Below are 26027 nucleotides of genomic sequence, written 5' to 3'. Positions count from 1 at the left end.
AAAAACAGGAAAGAGTTGTGGAAAACATTTAGCTAGGCACCTGTGGCTCACTCCTGTAATCCTATCTACTCAGGAGGCAAAGATCTGGAGGATCATGGTTTGAAGCCGGCTGGGCAAATAGTTCACAAGACCCTACCTCTAAAAAACCCCTCACAAAAAAAGACTGGTGGAGTGACTCAAAATGTAGACCCTGAGTTCAAACCCCAGTACTGCAAAAAAAAAAAAAAAAAAAAAATCCAAACAATGACGAGCTATGACCAGCTAAAAACAGGAACAACAAGAGACTGGGAAGGTGAGTAGCTGCAGGGTATGAATGATTTGAAAATAGTCTTCAGCTCTTTCCTTTTCCACTGAGATAAAAAACCCAGCCTTGAAAGACAGTTGGAGAAAGTGTGGCTAGATGGATTACAAAGTCAAATTGCAAAGCATAAAATCAAGCTCATTTTGATTATTAATGAAGATTTACCCACACCCCCTTATTCTAACTTTATTTCTTAAAACTATCATATCCCATGTGGTCCAGGAGGTGGTAACAAGAGAAAGAGCAGAAGGAGTCTGATGCCTTCTCATCTCTAATATGCCAGAGCACATGGCACACTACTGACACCAAGTAGTGTGACTTCAGAGTGGAAGCCTCCACATTTGGCGCAGCACCAACCAGGTGCTCTCAAAGAGCCTACGTCCCAACCACCACACACCAAAGCCCATTCCCCCTCTTTCTTTTCCTTTCTTTTTTGGACAAGTCATGATCCTCCTGCTTCAGCCTTCATGGTACTGGAATTAGGCATCTGTGACACACCCAGCTAAAAACCCATTTCTTCCTTTTTTTTGTTTTTTTGTTTTTTTGTTTTTTAACATGTTTAACTTCTTTCTATAACTATTTTTATAATGTGGAGTAAACTTTAAGAACAAGAACAAAAAACAAAATGTGAGGGTGACATTGTTCAGAGTCAATTCCATTGTGACTTCTTGGGAGCTGTATGACAACGTTGTGACTAGTGCTTAGGAAATCTCGAGGGAGGTGCTTGCTCTGGGGACACGAGGGACTTGGTTCCAGGAGGCACTGAGAAATTCTCAGAAAGAAACCTCCTATCCATAGAAGAGAGGACACTGCCTCTCACAAGGCAGGAGTGTTCTTCCTGTGACTGGAGCCAGCTCTCCTCACTCTCAACCATGCAGGAAAGGACAGGAGCTCTCAGGCACTGACAGACCTAGGGAACCACACTGACCCATGTCTGGTCAAGGTTTTCAAGGGTTTCCTTTCCCAGCACTCTCTCCTTACCTTAGCAAGAACAAGTTCCTGCTGGGATGTAGCTCTGTGGTAGGGCACTTGCCTGGCATGCATGAGGCCAGGGTTCGATCCCCAGCACCTCACCAATGCCCTAAAGAGAACCTCCTTAATGGCCTTTGAAGAAGGCAGAGGGCCCTCTGAGCAGAGTGGGAAGAGCATCGAGCACAAAGAGGCTCACAGGGTGGGGAAACCAGTGAAAGAGGATTAAAAATATCAAGTCACCTTTGAGGAATAAAGTAAAGACAGAGATAAGGAAAATAAATACCAGAATGGCCGGCATACCCAAAGTATTCAGTGACACAATGAAAAAACGGACAGCCACAGACGGCCCTTGAGAAGAGTTTGTTGAAAAACTGTTTTAGATGAACTACCGCTAAAATAGTGTTAAAAAGCAGAAGAATTTTAAGGGAAAAGTGGGAAATTCAGCCTCCTGTATGCAGTTGTAAGAGACAAGGAACAAGTCTAGCAGCTGAGATGACAGACAAGCCAGAAATGAAGTAAAAAATCTGAAAGTCCCCTGCGTGGGGATAACAGGGTAATTATTTAAGGCAGTAATTTAGGTCTAAAATGACACCACTTTTAATTCTAAGTTTTATTGAAGTCTGTTAAGGAAGAGTTCTGTGGAGAGCATGAGTAACTGCTTCTCCAAAAGGAAACTGCAAAAACAATTGACATTTCTATAATCCTTTAGGAATAGAGCTTTGAGAAAAATGGCTTTTCAGGGGGCTATCTGAACGTCAGTGTCTAAAGAGATAATATTCATCTTTGGTTTATGTCACCCTCATTAATCAGTACCATTAAAGGTAATGCCACACGTGTAATTCTATGGCATAGCATATGTTAAATATTTAAGACTATAATAGTGGCCTGTGTCTTGGCTATGATGATAAATTGTCCCAATTTTTCATAAATTTTCATCTAGATTCCTGGCTCAAGGGCCTGCAGCAAATTAATAACCAAAAGAATGTAGATGCCTATTTTTAAGTTCACACTCTGTTACTTAGCACACCTCTCTAAGTATGAGCTGAAAACCCATTCGGCTCTCTACAAATGTCTAACCTGTTTTCCAATTGCCCTTGTTTTATGGTTAGATTTATAATCTAATTAGATATGATTTTAAAGTGACATCACACTTGTACCATTTAAATAAATAATGCCAGATTAAATCAAGTCTAAGATCCTGTGATAAAATTTGTGCTTTTCCACTTGTTCTATACTTTGACCCTACAGCAAAACTCACCTTTAAAAAATTCATCTTTAAAGGTTTCCAGGTGAATAACAGTCTTTTATTCATTATTCCTTACAACAACCTTATGAAAAAAATGTCACACTATCCTAATTATATCCTGGTCCAGCTAGGCACGGTAGAACAAATCTATAATCCCAGCACTGGGGAGGCTGAGGTAGGAAGATCATGAGTTCAAGACCCAGCCTGGGCTACACAGCAAGACCCTGTCCCTAAAACAAAAATAATGCTGGGCACAATAGTTTGTGCCAGTAATTCCAGCAACTTGGGAGGTAGAGATCAGGAGGATCCTGGTTCCAGGCCAGACCTTGAAAAAAACTTGTGAGACTCTGTCTCAACTAATAAAAGTTGGGCATGGTGATAACACTTGTCATCCCAGCTACATGGGAGAGGTAGTAAATAAAAGGATCACAATCCAGGCCAGACAAGGCATAACTGTGAGACCCTATTCAAAAAGTACCTAAAATACCAGGCACCTGTAATTCTAGTTACTCAGGAGGCAGAGATCAGGAGGATCACAGTTTGAAGCCAGCCTGGGCAAATAGTTCAAGAGACTCTATCTTGAAAAAAATCCATTACAAAAAAGGGCTGGTGGAGTGGCTCAAGGTGAAGGCCCTGAGTTCAAACCCCAGTACCACAAAAAAAAAAAAAAAACTAAAACAAAAAGGGCTGGGGCATGAGTCAAGTGTAGAGCAACTGCCTAACAAGCATGAGGCCCTGAGTTCAAACTCTAGCACTGCCAAGACAACAACAACAAATCCTGGTCCAAACCTCCCTTACAAAAAGCAGGGTGTGGATTAAACTCTTTATTCATATGCCTTATAGTTCATTTTCTTCTACATATATTTTTGGGAAGATTCTGTTGCTGGGTACCTGGCCTTCTCTGGACTGCTCACATCATTCATTAACCATCATTAAGTCAATCAACTCCTGCTACTTCTATCCTGAGCCCAGCTTGCTCAAGGGAGAAGTAATGTGAGAAATCAGCACTTGGCCAGACTCTGCAAGATGGCTACTTCTCTTTGAAGGACATTCCTCAGGAAGCCCGAAAATAAATTTCCTTTACCCCTATGTTAAGTCAAACATGCTCTTCTAACATGGTGAGAATCTGTCTGGCTGTTTTGTCTAGCTATCATTGGATGTAATAAAACCAAGGCAGAAACTTTGCTGGCCTGGATTCTGAGGCTAACTGTGCTAATGGATCACACGTGAGCAAGGCAGCCAGCACCCCCAGTGCACACGATGTGTTCAGATGGCCGAAGTGTGACTTCACCCGCAGAGCAGATGCTTATGAAAGGACAGAGTCTTAGGCCTCAACCCAGAACTACTGTTTCAGGCTTAGAGGCGAAGATGCATTTAAACCAGGGCAAACCTTATGCCACCTGAGTGAGAAGCCAGGTGACAGCTGGGCATGGAGCTCAGAAGAGAGAGCTTACTCAGCATGAGAAGGCCCTGAATTTTATCCTCAGTACAAGAAAGAAAGGAAGGAAGGAATGAGGGAGGGTGGAAGAAAAGAAAGAGAGAGAAAAAGAAGAAGGAAGGAAGGAAAGGTTAGTAATAGTACATGTTAATAACTTTTTAAGTTAGATTAGCTATGTGTATGTAGTTACTGAGGAAGCAACGTAAACACTTATAAATTCTTTAAACTGATTTTTAACTTTGACCTATTCTCACTATGTGGAGTACAGAAGTAAACCAGATGAAAGCATGACTACCCGTGCAAAACTTGCCATGTGGACCCACTCCATCACAACCCTAGGTTCATTGATTCTCCAGCCATTCAGATTATTTTTAGGCAAAAATTCTAATCTGGTGCAGCAACCCTCCTCCAAATTCATATCCAATTAAAATGTCTCCAATTCAGGCCAGATGCAGTGACTCATTTCCTATAATCCCAGCTACATAGGAGTTGGAGATGACAAAATCACAACTCAAGGTCAGACCAGGCAAAAAAGTTAGCAAGACCCTATCTCAAAGAACAAGCTGGGTATAGTGGTATGCTTCTGTAATCCCAGCTATGCAGGAGATGGAGGTGGAAGGATTAAGGCCCCAGGCCAAAAAATTTTTAAAAAACTAAAGACCTTATCTAAAAACTAAACTAAAAGCCAAAAGGACTGGGGTCATGGCTCAAGTGGTAGAGCACTTGCCTAGCAAGCACAGGCCCTGAGTTCAAGTCCCACTAGTGTCAAAAAAACCTCTCCACTCTCCCTCTCCCGGTTGGGACCTACCTGGGAAACTGGTTGTGCAGATGGGGCCTGTGCCTATCCAGGCATCATCAATACTTTCTATGTCTTCTCTCCCCTGTCCCCTGCTGCCCTTGGCTCCTCCCCAGGTTGAAGGACTGGTGGCCGGGCAGGAACCAGGGCCATCCAAGTCTTCCTACACTGTTGGAGATATCAGTTGAAAGCAGGCCTCAGTGTGGCACAGACACCTTACTGGCTCTTCCTCCTTATAGGGGATCCTCCTTCCCATGAGGACCCTGCTTAGTCACCAGCCCAGGTAGGACCTCCTCCAGTGCTGTCCCCTCAGTTCTGGTTTCCCATCATCTCCCTCCAGCCACTTGGTGCTGGCTCTGCCTTACTCCTCCAGAAAATCTTCTTAACATAACTCAAGTCCCACCTCCTGCCCTGGAGCCTGCTCACACCTTGTCCCTCCCCCCACGGAAGACAGTTCCTCCGTCCTCTGTCAGCTCTGGCCAGAACGTAACAGGCACTGGTCCCTACAGTCCTAAACCTCAAGGCTCCCTCACTGGCTTAGAACCAGGGAAAGCAACATCCCCACCCCAAGGGGACACCTTGGCAACCCCTCTCCAAAGGACGTTCGCTGCCCACTCCCAGGATGAGTGCTTCGCCTTCATCCTCACCTGCAGCAGGTGAGAGTCAATATCTGTTCCACTTAGCAAGCGTTCCAGAGGCTCATGAGAAAGTGGGGATATTTGTCACCTGTCCTAGTGTTCTGAGAAGTGACTAGAAAGTCACGTCTAGCATCCTGTTGCATTAGTCAGACGCCCACTTACAAGAAAGAAGACTCACTCAATTCATCTTAGTTAGCAGAGGTTGGAGATGAGAATACCCTGGAGAGAGGGAACACTAAAATATCACAGCAACTGGAGGGAGGCCATGCCCAGTCTTCACAATGACTAGCTGCAGTGCAGAGTGCAAGACAGATCTAATTACCAGACTCTCATCACCCCCTCAGCAAAGAATCCCCTGAGAAGGGGACAGAACTGCCTCTACTCCGCCCTAAACTCTGTTCCATGGAACACAAGGGCTCTGTGGTCCAGGAGGCCTGGGAAACACTGAGTTAACTGTAGGGTTCACGTTCTTCAATGTGCTAAGCATCAGGGAGTCTCCAGAAGGGGCACAGGTATGGTGTGGCCCAGCTGAGCTTACCCAGCTCAGCTACATTATTGGGAGCTCTGCATGCCTTTCCTCTCTGTCTGGACTCGAGCTTGCTTGTGACTTCGAGGGCCGGTGGCATCTGCACACTGCCCTCTATCTGTATGGCTTTCTAGCCCCTGCCCTCCCATCCAACTGACTCTGCACCTCGGTTCTCCTAAGACAAAGAAATTGCTCATTGCAGAATGGTCACCATCATGGTAGCTGGGACTGATCCTCAGTATCAAATCATCTTCTCTCAGCCACTGACCAACTGACAGCACGACTAACTTTCGAATGGATGCCTACTCCTGACCAGGAGGGTGGAGCTCCCACCCTTAGCAGGAGCTCAAAATGAAGAGCTCCATCCCATAAATACTGCAGTCTCTTTAGACTCTTTGCAACGGACCCCAGAAAGCAAGCCTCAGAACGAAAGAGGAACAAGTTCTAATGCCCCAAAACTCTGAAAGCTCCCTCACCTGGCTCACAACCCTGGGAGAGTCTAATCATTTGTGACTGGGAGACTTACAGACAAGTTTTTCAAATGGCTTGACAGTCCCCCCAGGCTAGTGAGCTATGTGGTGATTAAAATAAGGCTAGGATCCAGATAAATTCCTTTTCTCTACTTTTCTTCTACAAATAGGTGACTCATATTTTAAGTACATATGGCAGACACACTGGCTTCTTCCCTTATCCTACTGTGTAGCACCATACATCATGGTGTAAATTGTAGCACCATGGCTAAATTTTATTTCAGGGTTTTATTGCTAAAGCCAATGCTTTAGCTGTCTTCAACAGCTAATATCAAACAAATAATAAATGATTTTTAACTTCAATAATAAAAAGCAAAAGAATAAATGCAAAAATATTTTATAACCTTTTTTTTAACAGTACTGGAGATTTAACCAGGGCTTCACTCATAGTAGGTAAGCACTTTACCACTGAGCTACTTCCCAAATCCCCTTCTTCCCCTTCTTCCCCTTCTTCCCCTTCTTCCCCTTCTTCCCCTTCTTCTTCTTCTTCTTCTTCTTCTTCTTCTTCTTCTTCTTCTTCTTCTTCTTCTTCTACTTCTTCTCCTCCTCCTCCTCCTCTTCCTTCTTCTTCTTTATTTTGAGACAAGTTCTCACTAAGTTGCCCAGGCAGACCCTCAAGTACCTGGAATTAAAGACATATATCACCACACCCAGCAAATTTTTTAATTTTTTTAATGCCTATTTGCAACTCTAAATTAGAAACACACCTAGGTTTGCTTTGGTCTCCCCAGCATGTGCTGTGCAGCCCTGTTCCTATAGAACAGTTCAGCCTTCTTCATTTTCACCTCAGCAGTCACAATCACATTAAGTTCCATGTGGGGAAAGTACTGGTTCATTAACCTCATTCCACAGATTGGATCACAAAACTGCAGGCAAAGCTGAGCATAGCATAAAGTATAGCACAACGGAAGTACAGGGACTGGAGTCAGACAGAGAGGCTCTGTGATTTGGAGCACGTGTGTTAAATTTTCTAAGCCTCTATTTCCTCTTCTACAAAACAGTGAGAGTGTTAGTCAGCTTTCCATTAATGTTACAAAATACCCACGTGACTTAAAAAGAGGAAAGGTTTATTTTGGCTCATAGTTTGGGAGGTTTCAGTCCAAGGCCAGTGTGGTCCCTTGCTTGGGATCTGTGATTGGGAAGCACATCATGGCAGGACAGCATGGTGGAGGAAACTCATTCACCTCATGGTAGGACCACGGAAAGAGAGAGAAGGAGGGGTGACTCTCACCATCCCCTTCATGGGCACACCCTCAGTGACCGAAGACCTCCCACCAGGCCCTATCTGGTAGTTTCCACTACCTCCCACCAGGCCCTATCTGGTAGTTTCCACTACCTCCCCATGGTGCCATGCTGGGGCACAAGTCTATAGCACATGGTTCATTGGGGGGACATTTCAGATCCAACTACAGCAGTGAGTGTCATGTGCACTTTTGTAAAAGAGGCTGTACACATGAAGGAACTGCCCTGTGCCTAAAATACATTAGTATTAGTGGTGGTAGTGGTGGTAATACAGGTATCTCTTTGGGCGTCTTTCTCCTTTTCTTCCTTCCTTTCTTTTTCCTGTGTCTGCTCAACCTGCCTCCCTCTAAGTATTATTAGTACCCTCTTTCCTCTGGGCAACTCTCCCCACCTCCACCTAATTCTACATGGTTCTGGAGAAACTGCCAATCTCAGTGCCCCATACCTTGGCCATAGAAACAGATCCAAGCCAAGTAATTATTATTTCCCTTGCTTCTGGTTCCAGGGACTATAGGAGTGGAATGTCGGGAATAGGGAAGATATATGAATAAAGCAGAACCCACTTTTCCTCAGGATTTTATAGAGAGGTATTGAGAGAGAAACCCTCTTGTAGTCCTCTGTAGTAGCTGGACTGGGGTGACCCAGCTTAGAGTTCTGCAGCCATGCCACCCTCCAACTCCTGTACACAGAGATGCATTTGGAAATGGGACAGATTATAGCTGACATGGGAAAGAGCAAAACAGAAGAGGACAGAGAAAATTAAATTATTTGTAACCTTGTTGCACCACTCACCAACCTCAATGGTTGAAAATGTCTACAAAGTCTGAGATAACTATCCCTCATGTTCACATTATAAGCAGCAAAATAAAAGAAATAAGGATCTGCCTTCTCCATTAAAGACACAATTTGGCCATTACTTAAATCACTTTCTCTTACATCCTGCTGGCCAGGATATAGGCAAACAGTCACAACTATCTTCAAAGGATGTAAGGAAATAGTCTTAATTCTGAGAGCAGCCATTTGCTCAGCTAAAAACTAGAAATTCCATCTTTACAACAGGAGAAAGGGGATAGGGATGCAGCTCAATGGTAGGACGCTTGCCTAGCATATGTGAAGCCTTGGGTTCCATCCTCAGCAACACACACACACACACACACACACACACACACAATGGATGACAAGGAAGAAATGGATATTGACAGAAACTAGCAGCCTGTATCTCGACAGACAGTATAACAGAGTGGTAAATGACTCATGTAAAGATGGAGTTTAGTAGTGATAGGACCTGAGAAGCTTGAAGGGATAGGAAGAACATGTTCCAAACTTAAGATTGCTACAACGGAGTATTTCCACATGACAAGCCCCAGCTGTGGCATGGAGGGGGTGGCTAGGGTGTTAAAGTTGAACCCATTAGACCTGAGACTGAGTCAGGGTTTCTCAAGCTAGGATGTTGAGTGATTGTTTACATGGCCTCGAACCTCACAGGAATAGTGCTATATATTGGGGGAGTGAGAGACTGGCTGGAAAGTTGGGTGGTTGACCAGACCTAAGTGACGGAGGTGAGAAAAGAGACCAAGACCTCTTAGAACTTGCATTCTTGGAAAAAGGTAGAATGAAAATCCTAACCACAACGATAGCATGTTGGGAGGTAGTCCATTTTATGCATATTATATGAGGTGAAAGTGGAAGACCTAAGTAAAACTCTCCTGTGGATAGCTGAACAAACAGTTCTAACTAGGTCTAAAAAGCAGAGAAACAAATAGCACCCATTTTAAAACTAACAATAACAAGCATAAACCATTGTGCATAAGGAGGACAGTAGTTAGTGACCCAGTTTAAACCTATATTGACAATTAGCAGAAGTGTACCTGATGACAAGTCAATTTGTGTAAAAGACCAAAGTACTTTCAGGAGAAAAATTATGCTGTGTTTATTGCTAAATCCACATTAACTTGTATATTTCTGATGAATTTATGACAGAGCCAAACTAAAACTGATTTGCTAGGAGGCTAAGGAGTGACCTGAAAAACAAACAAAAAAACCCTTCGCCTAAAAGGAAGGAAACAGGCACATGAACTAATGCTCTAAAGAAGTTTATGTCATTGGAGGCTGGGGTGATGCAAGAACAAAATCATGTCAGCCATTAGGATTTCATGCATAAGACAGTGGGCTGTGAGATCACACTGCTGGTGCCCTCTGGGTAACATTGAGCAAACTAGCTAACCTCTGAAGTCTGTCTCCTCTAAAAAAGGAAATAATAACAGAATCTACTTTGTTAAGACATAGAATCCTGATAGAGAGCTTTCAGAATAAGCCTTAAAGAATAATTGTAGGACTGGTATAGTGACTCAAGCAGTAGAGCACCTTCCTAGCAAATGTGAGGCCCTGAGTTCAAACACCAGTACTGCTCCCCAAAAAAACCTATAAAATAATTTACTACAGCTTAGTCCATAGTAGTTGCTTAATAACTGTTGGGTAACTATAATAATAATTATGCTCCCCAGGCCCCAATGAACCCAAACCTGAGTCCTACTGAGAGCAAGTGCCATAAAAGGAAAAGACTCTGGTAGGAAGCTTGGGGGTATAGTGGCTTCGGACTCTTCCAGCTGAATGCAACACCAAGCTCCAGGATGAAAAGATGCCCTTCCCACCCCACACATGCCACACAGTTTCTCCTCCTTAAAAACATTGGGGAACCAGGGATAATATCAGGTTGTGGAACTCAGACACATGGCATTAGGACCCAGAAGGAAATAGCAGCACCCAACTAGAATCCTGCAAAGGTGGCAAAGTAATGGCAGTGCCAGGTTGGAGAGTGTTGCTAGATGCCTCCTGCCAGAAATATTTTACAAGGTGTAAACCTGCTGGGGTGGGTGAGATAAGAGCCATTGAGGTCATTATGATTAATATGATTCCATTCCTACTAACAGTAAGGTATCTCGGATCACATAGGAGATGTTGCCAATTATCATACTGTTGCAATCAATATTGTCTTTGCAATAAAAGGCCATATATTTAATATGACAACCAGACATGATTCCTTGTGTGAGTGTAGAAGTCTTCATCTTCTTTTACCTAAGAAATGTTTAATAGCACTTAGGCAATAAATCTATACAGATATGAAAAAAAGATGAATTCTGATTGCAATATGTCAAGTACTCACAAGCAAAGGTTTGTGAGGAAAATATATAAAAATGTATAACTGTGCCGGGGTGATCACCAGAAATTGAGAGAACAAGATGACAGATTGCTAATACACCCCAGAACAGCAAGCTCCCACAAGCCTGAAAGATGACCTTAGGTTTGTGGCAGCAAGGGTAGATGGTCTGACTGGTTTGCTAAATAAGAGGTCACTGGTATATAGGAAGTCCATATCTACAGTAAGCAGCAAGCAACTTTTAAATAAACACTTTACAGCGTCAAAGAGTCCCAGGCACATGAACATAGCTGTGCCACTCTGCACTGGCAAGAGCCATTTGTTTTTCCTATTTTCCTTTTCTTTGTTTGTTTGTTTTTCTTTTCTTTTTGGGTTAATGTAGTCTTCAGTCCATGAAAGACCGTCGAAAGTGCTAAAAAGTCAACACATAGGACAATGAGCCAAGCCCTGCAAGTGCCTGGGATGTCCTGGATTGTGAAGAAAAGGGAAGGAGAAGCACGATCACCACTGCCCACTGCCACCTGCAGCCCTGCCTACTGACCATTGATATCAGAGAGAGGTGTCTACAATCCATTCAGGTGAGCTTGCTGCTTTCAGTCCTGGTGGATACTGCGTAGTCCAGCTCAGTTTTCAGACATTGTTTGCACCCCTCCAGAAGAAAGCTTTTGGTCTGATAAACTGAGTGAAATCTCCTGCCCTGCCTGGTGGGGGAGTGAGGGACTCAGCCCACACTTCTCTATATAAAGAAAGACAATATGGATGGAGGCTAGCCAAGCCTGATCACAGTCTGTGGGAAATAATAATTTATTCAACCACCTTCAAGAAACATAATAGTGAGCTGAAACTGAAAAGAGCTTTTGGCCAAACAACCTGAGCTACAGCTCTCAGTCTTGCTCAGCAGTCAGGAAGAGCTGGCTACTGCTCTCAGATCAGCTCTTTGTGGGACCTCCTTGGAGAACCTACCAACCCAAGCAAGCTGAACATGACTGCCCCACTAAGAGGGGCCTGTAGTTAAATAGCTACTGTATGGTGCATCCCAAACCAACTGGGTAGAGAGGGATACAACTAATATCCACCCAGACCAGGGACCCAGAGAAAGTCCTTATCCAAAGAGAAGGAGGCCTTCACAATAGTGAAGGGACAGCATCTGAAGGAAACACATGAGAGGTAGTCTAAAACCTGAGGACCAGAAATCAGAGGGCAGCATCCAGTGTACTCATTGAACATAGAAGAAACTCACTCCTCTCCATGACAAGAAGGAAATTCAGATTTTAAAAGAAATCCAGGAATCAGTGAATACAACCTGTAGCCCTAGCTACTCAAGAGGCAGGGATCAGGAGGATTGCAGTTCAAAGCCAGCCTGGGAAAATAAGACCATAAGACCCCAGCTCAAAAATACCCAACACAAAACAGGGCTGGTGGTATCATTCAAGTGATAGAGTGGCTGCATGAGGCCCTGATTTCAAACCCCAATACTGCAAAAAATAATTTTTATTTGATTTTTTTCCATTTGTTGAGGTTTCAATCTGTCTATCCTTTTATTCCATTTTTCTTTCTTTCTCCTTTTTTCTTTTCCTTATCTCCTTTCTTTCTCTTCCCTTTCCTGCCACCCTCCTTATTTCTTCCTTATACATCACTCAACAAGTGGTTAATGTTACCACCTTTATATATTATGTCCATCCTTTCTATCCCTCTGAAATCCCTGGCAAATAGCACCCTCCTCCACAATGACTGAACTATACTTCTATACACATTAGGGTCTTATTACCCTCTAGCCCCCCACATCTTACACCTCTTCTTCCTCTCTCCCTATTCCCTTTCTTCCTCATCTCCTCTTAGATTCCTATTATTTTTACTACCTATGTTTTCATCTCTATGGAAACAATTCTTATTCCCCAACACCCTCTATTTATGGATAAGGCTGCCTAGGGTTTTATATATCACATAAATAACAGGTTTGACATTGAATTTGTGAATTTGTTACACTAAGTTATACTGCAGGTCAGTGAACAGAAATAATACAACTTAACCAACAACCAATCTAGACAGAACAGAGAAATTAAGAGAAAGATTTCAGATAACTCTCCACCAACTAATTGATAACTCTGCCATCAAAAGATATATATCAGCAAGATGAAATAAAAAGGAAGACTTGATGATTTCTTGTTTACAAGAAGCCCACTCACAGAAAGAAACATTGGCTTAGGGTGAAAGGGTAGAAAAAGATTTTCTAAGCAAATGGCCATCAAGACGGCAGAAGTAGCTACGCTTATATCAAATAAAGTAGACTTCAGACATAAATTAGAAGAGCAAAAAGAAAGTCACTTCATACTAATAAATGGAAAAATACATCAAGAGGAAATAGCAATTGACTTATATGTTCCCAATGTCAGTGCACCTAACTTCATTAAGCATACACTACTGGATGTAAAAGCACAAATAACCAGGCACCACAACTGTAATCCCAGCTACTCAGAAGGCGGAGATCAGGAATATCATGGTTCAAAGCAAGCTGGAGCACATAGTTCTCAAAACCCCATCTCAAAAATACCCAACACAAAAAAGGGCGGGAAAGTGTCTCAAGTGGTACAGCAACTTCCTAGTAAGTGTGATGCCCTGAGTTCAGGCCCCAGTACCACAAAAGAGAAAGAGAGAGAACAGATGACCCCAAAATAATGATAGTGGGAGACTTTAATACTCCACTGTCACCAATAGGTCGTCCAAACAAAAAAAATTAACAAGGAAATTTCAGAATTAAATGACACCATAGACCAAATGGACCTGACAGACATTTACAGAGTATTTCATCCAGCAATAGCACAATATACATTTTTCTCAGCAGTCCATGGAACTTTCTCCAAAATAGATAATATTTTAGGAAATAAAGTAAGTCTTAACAGATATAATAAAATTGAAATAACCTCCTGAATACTGTCTCACCACAGCATAATAAAACTAGAACTCAACAACAAAATAAACAACAGAAAATATTCAAATACCTAAAGACTGCTCTGTGATCAGTGGGTCATCTAAGAACTAAGGGAGGAAATCAAAAAGTTCCTAGAACCTAATGAAAACACAACCTACTAGCAAAGGCCGTGCTAAAGGGAAAGTTTACACCTATGAATGCCTACATTAAAGACACAGAGAGATATCAAATAAATGATCTAATGCTGCATCTCAAACTACTAGAAAAATAAGAACAAGCTAAAGCCAAAACCATCAGAAGGAGAGAGATAATAAAAACACGAGCCAAAATTAATGAAACAGAGACCAATAAAACCATACAAAGAATCAACGGGCCAGGTACCAGCAGCTCCACCTGTAATCCTAATACTCAGGAGGCAGAGATCAGGAGGATCATGGTTTCAAGCCAGGCCAGGCAAATAGTTCACAAGACTGTAACTTGAAAAAACCCATCACAATAAAGGGCTGGTGGAGTGGCTGAAGGTGTAGGCCCTGAGTACAAACCCCAATACTGCAATAAAAAAAAGTTGGTTTTTTTGAAAGAATAAATAAAATAGATAAACCCATAGTGAACCTAACTAAAATGAGGAAGGAAAAGACCCAAATTAATAAAATTAGAAACAAAAAAGGACGTATCACAACAAACACCAACTAAATCCAAAGGATCATTAGGGAATACTTCAAAAACCTATATTAAGGAATATTTCAAAAACCTATATTAAAATAAATTGGAACATAGGAAAAATGGGTAAATATCTAGACACATGCAACCAACCAAAACTGAACCAGTAGGATATAAATCACCTCAACAGATCTATAACAAGTAATGAAATTGAAGCAGCAATAGTCTCCCAAAAAAGAGAAGTCCAGGACCTGATGCATTCTCTGCTGAATTCTACTAAACCTTTAAAGAAGAACTAATATCAACACTCTTCAAACTCTTCCATGAAATAGAAAACTCATTCTATGAAGCCAGTATTACCCTCATTCCAAAATCAGACAAGGACAAAACAAAAAAAAAGAGAATTATAGGCCAATCTTTTTAATGAACTTAGATGCAAAAATTCTCGGTAAAATACCAGCAAACCAAATTAAACATATCAAAAAGATCCATGCACCATGATCAAGTTGGTTTTATTCTAGGAATGCAGGGATAGCTCAACATATGCAAATCAATAACTGTAATACAGCCTGTAAACGGAAGCAAGGAGAAAAATCACATTATCATCTCAATAGATGCAAAAAAGCCTTTGACAAAATTCAACATGTTTTCTTGGTAAAAGCTCTGATGGAACTAGGAATAGATGGAATGTACCTCAACATAATAATAATAGAAGGAATGTATTCAACATAATGAAGGCTATGTATGACAAGTCTACAGCCAACATCATACTAAATGGGGAAAAACTGAAATCATTTCCCCTAAAGTCAGGAAAAGACAAGGGTGTCCAGTCTCTCCACTCTTACTTAACATAGCTTTGGAATTCTTAGCCAGAACAATAAGACAGGAAGAAGAAATTCAAATAGGAAAGGAAGAAGTCAAATTATCCTTATTTCCAGATGACATGATCTTATACCTAAAAGACCCAAAAAAACTCTAAAAAAAAACCTCCTGGACATCATAAATACCTTCAGCAAAGTAGCAGGTTACAAAATCAATATACAAAAAATCAGTAGCCTTTCTACATACCAACAATGAACAGACTGAGAAAGAGTTAGGAAAATAATTCTGTTTACAAAGCCTCAAAAAAATACCTAGGAATAAACTTAACAAAGGAAGTAAAAGACAATGAAACTCTAAACCATTAAAAAAAGAAATTGAAGAAGACATCAGAAGTTGGAAGGATCTCCCACATTCATGATTGGCAGAATCAATATTGTAAAAATGGCTATACTACCAAAAGCAATCTACATGTTCAATGCAATTCCCATCAAAATCCCAATGATGTTCATCACAGAGATTGAGAAATCAACTCTAAAGTTCATTTGGAACCACAAAAGACCACAAATAGTCCAGACAATCCTGAGCAAAAAGAGCAACGCTGAAGGTATCACAATGCCTGACTTCAAACTATACTACAGAGCCATAGCGATAAAAACAGCACGGTACTGGCACAAAAACAGACATGTAGACCAGTGGAGCACACTAGAAAACCCAGATATGAATCTACGCAGCTACTCCCACCTGACTTTTTACAAAGGCGCCCAAAACATATGATGGCAGCCTCTTCAACAACTAGAGCTGGGGAAACTGGCTATCTGCATGCAGAAAACTGAAATTAAATCTATGTCTTTCACCCTGTACAAATATCAACTCAAAGTGGATTAAGGACCTTAACATAAGGCCTGAAACTTTGATACTAGCTTAGGAAAAAACAGGGAATACACTGGAATTACTAGGCCATAGGCAATGATTTCCTAAATAAAACTCCAATGGTTCGGCAACTAAGAGAAAGGATTGACAAATGGGACTATATGAAACTAAAAAGCTTCTACACAGAAAGGGAAAGTCACCAGAATGAAGAGGCAGCCCATAGAATGGGAGAAAATCTTTGCCAGCTATACATCTGACAAGGGATTAATAACCAGAATATATAGGGAACTCAAAAAACTAAAATTCCAAAAATTTATTGACTCTGAAGAAATGGGCAAATGAACTGAATAGAGTTTTTTTCAAAGGATGAAGTCCAAATGGCTAAAAAACACATTAAAAAATGTTCAACATCCCTGGTCATAAAGGAAATGTAAGCCAAAACCACATTAAGATTCCACTTCACTCCTGTTTGAATGGCTACTGTCAAGAACACAAGCAAAAATAAATGTTATTGTGAGGATGTGGAGAAAAGGAACCCTCATACACTGCTAGTGGGAATGTAAGTGAGTACAACCACTACGGAAAACAGTATGGAGGCTCCTCAACAAACTAAAAATAGAACTGCCATTGCTGCATGATCCAGCAATTCCACTCCTAAACAAATGTAAGTCAGGTTACAGTAAGACACTTGCACACCCATGTTTATTGCAGCTCTATTCACAATAGCTTAGCTATGGAAACAGCTAAGATGCCCCACTACTGATGAATGGATGAGAAAATGTGATATTTATACACAATGAAATTTTATTCAGCATAAAGAAGAATGACATTTTGTCAGCTGCAGGTAAATGGATGGAAGCAGAGAACATCACCTAAGTTAGCCAGATTCAGAAAGACAAATTTTGCTGCATGTTTCTCTCATATGTGGAAGATAGATCCAATACAAATGCAAGCCTTATCATGCATGTATGAATATATACAGAACATGTTTCTAAAAGCAGGACTGTTAGAGAAGACTAAGGGAGGAAGAAAAGGAAAATGATAGAAAGTGAATAATAATGAAATTCATTACATCTGTATAGGAACAAGTCACAAGGAAACACACTGAAAACTGTTGAGCAACACAGGGTGGGGGGAAGGAAAAGAAGAGTAGTGGAGGGATTAGACTGATTTTAGCACAATATATTTACAGATAGAATACCCAGACAAAATCCCCACTGAAAAACTAACAGACCCCTAAACAATGAGGGACAGAAATAAACAGGTCATGTTAAGGAGAGGGCACTAGTGGGAGAGGGAGGGCAAAAGAAGAGAGTAAAGGAGGGTGAGTATGGTTGACGTGCTTTCTACACAGTATGAACATGGAACACTGAAACTTGCTGAAGTCACCTTAAGAAGAGGAATGGGGTGAGAGAGAGAATAATGGAGGGTATAAAGCATGTATATATGGAAAGGTCACAATGAAACCCCCTGTATAACTATCATATACTAACAAAAAGAGGGTTTTAAAAAAAAAAAAAAAACTGAAGGACCGGGAGGTAAAACAAGTCCTACCTAGAGGTAGATACCAGCAGGTGGGGGAAGGGCATAAGGAAAGGGTGAAGGAGGGTGAATACGGTGTCTGTATTTTGTATTCATGTATGAAAATAGAATGAAACCTGTTGAAATTGCTCTATGAAGGGGGGAAGGGGACAAGGGAGAAAGATGGAGAGGGTAAGCCTAAGATATATTGTCAGCACATACGTAAATGTCACAATATATCCCCCTGTACAACTATAATAAGCTAATAAAAAAATCTTCGCTTCCTGCTCCAGCCCCCTTCACATGTTAATATTAAATCCACTATCATTCATGATCCAATACTTTAGCGTACATGTTGACAGATTCTTGCTTTGAATAAGCCAGAAGAACAAAAAGTCTGACTCTGAGGGTTCTGCAAGTTTATAAGTGATAGTTCACTTATAAATGAGGGGAATCCAAACTATCCTACCCTCATTTCTACTAATAACTAAGGTACCCATTACTCCTGGGATATATTTTTAAAAATTAGTTTTAGCCAGGTGCTAGTGGCTCATGCCTATAATCCTGGCTTCTTGGAGGCTGAGATGGGGAGAACTGTACCTTGAGGCCAGCCCAGGCAAATAGTTTGAGAGACCCAATCTCCAAAATAGCCAGAGCAAAATGGACTGGAGGTATGGCTTAAGCAGAAGAGTGCCTATTTTGAAGCGTGAAGTCCTGAGTTCAAACCCCAGTCCCACTAAAAAAATTTTAAAACAAATTTGAGTTCCTCCTAACATGGTATGCTTAGAGATCTGGTCAACTATGCTTGAAGAATGAGACAGTTTGAAGGATTCCAAAGGTTCCTAGTGACAAACATTTATTTTTCTCTCAAATTCATTCAAAAGAAGACCAAATGTCTTGACTAAGGAAAGAGCTGTCCTTCTACAAATTTATAGCTGGAAACTCTTTTTGGCCTACCCAGAGCTCTTTGAACCAAAAGGAAAGTACAAGGCCATTACTTTTGTAGGTAACAAATTGGTTCAGTCAAAGAAATACTGCAGCTCTGACAAGAAAAAAATGGCATGCTCAAGAGAAGATGAATCTTTACTATATTTCATTATAGATGATCACAATGAAAGAAAAATGACTTCATCAATTCCATTTTAGCCCCGGTGAGGCTAAGGATTAAAAGCGACAGCCACTGGAACTGACTTCCTATCATACGAGTTGCATCCATCAACCCCAGGCAGCCTCAGAAAGAAGCAGGCAATCACAGCTGATGGTGTGTAAATCACAATTATCAAGACCTTATTAGCCATTGCCTGGAGCTAAAGAGGGTCATTTGCCTCAATAGGGTAACAATCAATTGCTTTGTATGGGCTACAACTTATAAGGCCAAGGTCAAGGTATGGTGATGGAATATTAGGTTAGATATCATAAATCCTCCAGAACCAATCCTTCTTATCAGAACAAGAGTGCTGTGAACTATCACCCTAAAGACAGGCTTGTGGGAAATAGATCAGAATCCAAAAATCATAGTGAACTTTCTGATGGTAATACAGCCTACCAGAATAACCTAGAAAAAGTTTAACTTTTCTTCACTTGATAAGAAGAAAAGAGGATTGACTTTACCCTGCCTTGATGCATAGAGATAACTCTTTGGAGCAGCAAGAACTCATCAGAAAAAAAAAGAGGAAGATACTTTATGGCAGAAAGATTCTTTCATTTTTCCTCCTCTTCTCCTCTCACTACCATCTGAGAGAACCCATGCCCTAAATGAATGGAGAAAAGATCACAAGGAATAGATACCAGGAGATTGACATGGACCAATTCTGTCATAGTTTCTTTGTAAATAATTGTAAAAAGAAAGGTAAAAAACAGAAACAAAGCATAATTCTCAAATTCTCAAATAAAAACTGTCATAACTGCTCAGCATTGTCAGATAGTATAAACAAATAGCAAAGCTAGATTAAAATTACTTGTACCACCTTTTCAGCTTTTCTAAACGACTGAAAATATTCCACTGAAAAAAATGGGGCAAAGTAGGGTGATTCAAACCTGTAATCCTAGTTACTTAGGGGGAAGAGATTGGAAGGCTCACAGTTCAAGGCCAGCCTGGACATAAAGCAAGGCTCTATCTCTAAAATAACTAAAGTAAAAAAGGGCTGGGGGCATGGCTAAAGTGGTAGAATGCCTGCCCAGCCAGCTCAGGGTCCTGAGTTCAATGCCCAGTACTGCCAAAAAAGAAAAAGAATTGGAAAGAAATATTCTCATAGCTGGAAATACAATAGAAATAGCTGTGGCTTACCTCAGAAATAATTTTGTGTATTCCCTGCATATCTTAGATAGCGCCTGTTTTTCTTTAGAATAGTTCCTTACATTTTTACTGGTATAAAAGTTTCTATTTTTATGTATACTTCAGTTTTTCTACCTAACATTGTACCAACCAGAAATATCTATGAATCAGTGTTTTTATATTGGTCACAACAGTGATTCTACCTCTCCCTGTTTAGCAATTTTTAAAAGTTTGGAAAAAGTTTAAAAAAAAGGACAAAACTTAATGATAAATCAGTAAGTAAAAAAGGAATCAATTTTCTAGCCATTAAAAAGGAATCAATTTTCTAAACATTACACAGTGGGAAAAAGCACAGTTTAATTAAATCCATGAAAAGTGATAAATACTTATTTACAAAATGAATCTTTTTTACTGATGGCACTGGGATTTGAACTCAGTATTATGCTTACTAATACAGTCACTCAAACATTTGAGCCATGCCCCCTGCCCTATTAAATGAGTCTTCTTTGAAATGTCAGAAGTTAAAGATTGCTACTAATAATAAATGGGAGACTGGAGATGTGGCTCAAGCTATAGAGCACAGCTCTGGAAGTGTGGAGCCCCGAGTACAAACCTCAGGCCCACCAAAATAAGAAAAAAATCAGTGGGCTGGAGATGTCATTCAGTGTAAGAGTGCTTGCAAAAAGCCCTGAGTTTGATCCTCAGCACTGGGTTGGAGGGAAAGCATTGTTTAGGGCTGGGAGCATTAGAGCATGGCTCAAGAGATAGAACACTGCCTAGCAAGTGTGAGGTCCTGAGTTCAAACCCCAGCATCACCAAAATAAAGAAAAAAATCAATGGCAATTAACAAGCACAATTGTGTGTACCTGTAATCCCAGCACTTGGGAGGCAGAGGCAGGAGAGTATCAAGTTTCAGGCCAGCTTGACTATACAGTGAGACCCTACCTCAAAAAAACCAAGGAGGAAAAAAAATCAACTGGCAAGCTCTCTCAGGTTCTTTCTTCCAACATGACAGGGGAAAAAAGAACAAAAATGGCCACATGTAGTCTATCCACTGCAAGAACTGTCCCCATGCAAGCCCAAAGACAAGGTCATTAAGAGATTCATCATGCAAAACATACAGGCAGTAGCTGTCCAGGCACTTCCCAAGTGAGTGCGTGAGCCTCACTCATTGACTTTTTTAAAAAGTCAATGGCAATACATAAAAAGATGCTCAACATCGCTAATCATTAGGGAAATACAAGTCAAAACTATCATGAGATACAAACAGAAAATACCACGTATCAGTGTAGATGTGATGAAACTGGGCCCCTTGTGCGTCACTTATGAGACTATAAAATGGTACAGCAACTAGAATCAGTATGGTTCCCCCCAAAAACTAAAAGTAGAGTTACCACACAATCCAGCAATTTCACTACTAAATATGTGCCCAAAACAGTCTCAAAGAAATATCTGTATACCAGAGAGAGAGAGAGAGAGGGAGGGAGGGAGGGAGGGAGAAAAGGGAGGAAGGGAAGGAAGGGAGGAAGGAAAGGAAGGAAGGAAGGAAGGAAGGAAGGAAGGAAGGAAGGAAGGAAGGATGGAAAGAAGGATGGATGGATTAAAGAGGATAGAAAGGATAGTTTTGGTGGGGTTTTTGTGGAGGGTGGTACTGGGGTTTGAACTCAAACCCTTGCATTTGCTAGGCAGGCAGTCTATCACCTGAGCCACACCTCAGTCCAAAAAGAATAGTTCACACTATCTACATTACTCCTGAACTAAACCTCAATAGAGCAATGTAGACACTCCATGTTGGGAAACAGAGCTGAAATGAGTAACTGACTTCACTGTGGACCCAGCACCACACCCATACCAGTGAACCCTATTGTCAGGTCAACCCACATGGACTTAAACTCCAGCCAGCTGCAGCTGCATATCAAGTTGACCCCCATGACCCTAGGATCCAAACTGAGCCCTGGGGCCGCAGATACCAACCTGGTACCCATGGAGCAAGGTTGCAGGCTGGCAACTGTGGAATTAGGTACCAGGCCACCCCCAGTGAACCCAGGATCCAGGCCAGGACTCAGGCTTACCCACCAAGCATCAAGACAGTCCCCACAAACCTAGGCTTTTGGCTCACCCACACAGAATCAGGGTCCAGGCCCATTTCCAGGGATCCAAGCATCAATCCTGTCACTTCATACCCAGGCACCAGGCCATCTGCTCACTGACATAGGATGGCCAGCCTACCCAAGGACTCCAGGACCATGCCCACTCATAGATCTCACCAGCCTAGAATCTCTGGACAGTCTAACTGGTGAAGGATTTTTTCCTACAAAACCAAACTCTGAAGGCTGGAGAAGGTGCCAACTTCTTCAAATACACAGACACCAATGTAAGGCCACAAATATCATAAATAATGAAGGAAATATGACACTACCATAGAAACAAAATACAGCACCAGAAGACAGTCCCCAAAAAAGATCTACCAACTGCCTGACAAGGAATTCAAAATGATCATCCTATAGAAGAGAACACAGATAGTCAACTAAACATTATCAAGAAAATAAGACATAAACAAAAGGAGACATTCAACAGAGTAGAAACCATTGGAAAGAACCAAATATAAACTTAAGGTAAGGAATGCAATTACTGAATTGAAAATTTCCATAAAGAGCTAAAAGAATAGACTTGACCAAGGAGAAGAATCAGGAAGCTTTAAAGCAGGTCATTTGAAGTTACACAGTCAGAGGAACAAAAAGGACAAAGTTGTGGGAAAGCATCAAGTGAACCACTGAATCATTAGAGTATGCCAAAGGAGCTCAGAAAGAGAAAGGGGCAGCAAGCTTATTTAAAGAAAGAATGCGTGCTTTGGAGGAACAGCTGTTGGTCTGTGGTGGGGTCAGGTCCATGGCTTCACGGGGCTCGTGTCTGCTTCTGCCCACTGCCTGGTGAAGAGGAAATCATAACACTCCAGGGCACCAGTAACATGAAAATAAGGTCACAAACTGGGTGCCTGTGGCCATTACTGCAGCCTCCAAATCCAGGCTGAGGAGACATTGGTAACAAAGTCAGTGAGCAGCCACAGGTCAGAATGCCTCTGAAAAAGGAACTAAAAATTTCAGCTACTGGAAAGCTTATTGCTAAAAAAACCACCAAACGCTCTGGAAAAGGCATCTATGTTTGTGCCAGAGTCAGAGCCTGAACCTGAAGGCTCAAGTGAAGAAAGAAAAACTTTCACATGTATTTTTGATGCACTATCTATACAAGTGTGAATATGGAACATTCAAAGCTGATGAAATCACCATAAGAAGACAACGAGGGTAGAAAGGAGAATAATGGATGGATGAACCAATTCAGGGTATAATACATATACTTCATGTATAATGATCATAAACAAAAATGTCTTCTAAAAAAAAAGAAGGGAGAAAGAAAGAAAGAGAGAAGGACAGGAAGGACAAATGAGTCCTGTCCAGGGGGTGGCACCAGTGGGAGGGGAGGGCATAAGGAAAGGGTAAAGGAGGGTGAATATGGGAGAAGTACTTCATGTTCATGTGTGCAAATGAAACAATGAAACCTGCTGAAACTGTTCCAAGAATGGGGAAGGAGAGATAAAGGAGAAAGATGGAGAGGGTAAATCTAAGATAAGCTGTAAGCACTTTTGTAAATGTCACAATGAACCCCTGGTACAACTATAATATGCTAATAAATTAAAAGTAAGCACAGCATAATACAGACATGTAAAACTTTGACTGGAGTGCCCCTGCAGAAGAATATCTTTGTCAAGCTTTCTCTGATGTAATTCTTACTGTGAATGCTGTGGATGCAGAGATGGAACTCATCCAAACCTGTTTAGTGATATCTGAAAGATATCTGTGTTTATCTGGGACAACCTGAGGAAGAGCAATCAATCAAGCCAAAATTCCTACTGGGTCAGGAAGCCAGTGGAAACATGAGGGCCTCCTAACAGACTGGCTTCCCCAGGTTCAAATGAAATTCAGGTTGCTGCAAGAGACCATGACATGGCTGTTTCTATTACTGATCAGCTCATGCAGAGTAATTGTGTGTCCAAGAAGATATGGTTGGTATCACTGCCATGTTTATTACAAGCAAACAGAAAGAAATGTAATCCCCAAATTGCTTTTACGACTAACGACACTTATACTAAGTACCAAATCAGTCAGGCGGAAATGAAGACTCTAAGAGTGATAAACTTTGGGCCATTCTTTACCCCTCCACTTCCTTCATACAGCATCTAAGAGTGGAGAGGTTGATGAGAGCCATACGCTTCAGCTCAATACCTGTTGGACCTGTGTTGCACTTCAGTATGGTACACTTTCCTCCTTCCCAAACTGCGGCAGGAGCTTTTCGCTTAGCCCTGAAAATTCTTGATAATGGTGAATGGAGGCCAACTCTGCCTCATTACCTGTCCACACTGAAGAGTCTCTCCTTGCTGCTATGCAGCCGCTGCGTAAAAATACAAGCATGATGATTCCTGGGCTCGCAGAGCACATGCCTACCAAGAACAGAGGTGCTCTCTCTACCTAAGCAAGCTAGGACGCTCTCAGGCTCAGCTGAGTTCTACCCTAGTTCAACACTTGTCTAAGGTTAGGGCAAAGGGGTAACTTGTGACTTTGAGCTGGAATACTGTATCTGCTAATGAAATTAGCACTGTATGTCTTTTATACATATTATACTACATTTACTGCCTTTGTAATAAAGGTTGTGGGCCTCTTTACTTCTCATAGCTGAACTTGTTTCAGTGTGGTTACTTCCTTTCTAGGATAACCTAAAATTTGTCTTAAAAGGATGGTGAGAGCCAGGTGTGGTAGAGCACATCTGTAATCCTACCCACTGGGGAGACAGAGGCCAGAGGACCACAAGTTCAAGGGCAATTTGAACTACATACTGAGATCCTGTCAGGAAGAAAGGGAGGGAGAGAAGGAGAAAGGGAAAGAGGGAGGGAGGGCTTTTTCTAAATCTGGAGAGGGGAAAAGTAAATCCAGATCCATGACCAATTAAACATAAAAGGTCTTCACCTACATGCATGTATTTATAATCAAGTTCTCATGCGTCAAAGAGAACTTTGAAAGTAGCAAGAGAAACGCAACTAATTGCAAACAAGGAAACATCCATAAGACGATCATTGCAGGATGACCATGAATTCGAGACCAGCCAAGGCTACATAGGGAGACCCTGTCTCAAAAAAAAAAAAGAAAGAAAGAAAGAAAAGGCAAAACAAACTAAGCCCAAAGTCAACAGAAGATTAGAGCAGGAAAATGAAATAGAGAGTAGAAAAACAATAGAAAAGATCAATAAAACTAAGTTTTTTTAAAGATACAAAATGGCAAACCTTTAGCTAGGTTAAGAAAAAAGAGAAGAAAATTAAAATCAAAACAAAAGAGGGACTATTACAATTGATACCATAAAATACAAAGGAGGGCTGACTGGTGGAGTGGCTCAAATGGAAGAGCACCTGCCTAGCAAGCATGAGGCCCTGAGTTCAAACCCCAGTGCCACCAAAAAAAAAAAAAGGTACACAATGGATCCTAAGAAATTACTAAGAATAATAATATGCCAACAAATTATTTAAATTTTGCAGTTATCAGGTTATTTCAGAAAGAGCTCATTCTTTTTAACAATTGTATGCCAGTGTGTCAATCCCTACTGATGGACATTTGGGATGTTTTCTGTTTTTCACTATTAAAGCAAGGCAGTTACTCACACGTTGGTTATAGGAACATAAATTAGCACAACAGAATAGATAAACAAATTGCTGTAAATTCATAAAATGGAATATGATACAGCAGCGAAAATGAATGAATTAAACCTCTATGAAAAGAAGGATGTGAAAGAATACATAAGGTATTTTCCATTTATATAAATTTCAAAAATAGTCAAAACTAAACTGCTATTTTATGGATACATACATAGGTGGTAAAAATCCAAAGAAAAGGAAGAAAATCATTATGAAAAAGTCAAGCCAGGTATGGTGATACTCTCCTGAGGTCCTAGCTACTAGGGAGGCTGAAGCAGAAGAATGACTTGAGCCCAGGAGCATGAGACCAGCCTGGGAAATCCAGCAAAACTCCACTTCAGAAGAAAAAGAAAGAGAAGGAAGGAAG

At 41.2% G+C, this 26027-nt stretch overlaps 1 pseudogene; it reads left to right on the top strand.

Annotated features, from left to right (window-relative positions):
* The first annotated feature begins 243 nt into the window (after positions 1-243).
* On the top strand, positions 244-24450 carry LOC109675319 (G2/mitotic-specific cyclin-B1-like; annotated as a pseudogene).
* Positions 24451-26027: the final 1577 nt, after the last annotated feature.

Source organism: Castor canadensis, chromosome 3 (genome assembly GCF_047511655.1).
Source record: "Castor canadensis chromosome 3, mCasCan1.hap1v2, whole genome shotgun sequence".
In the NCBI taxonomy this organism is placed as follows: domain Eukaryota; kingdom Metazoa; phylum Chordata; class Mammalia; order Rodentia; family Castoridae; genus Castor; species Castor canadensis.
Note: the sequence above shows the minus strand (reverse complement) of the source record. Positions and strands in the feature narration are given on the sequence as shown.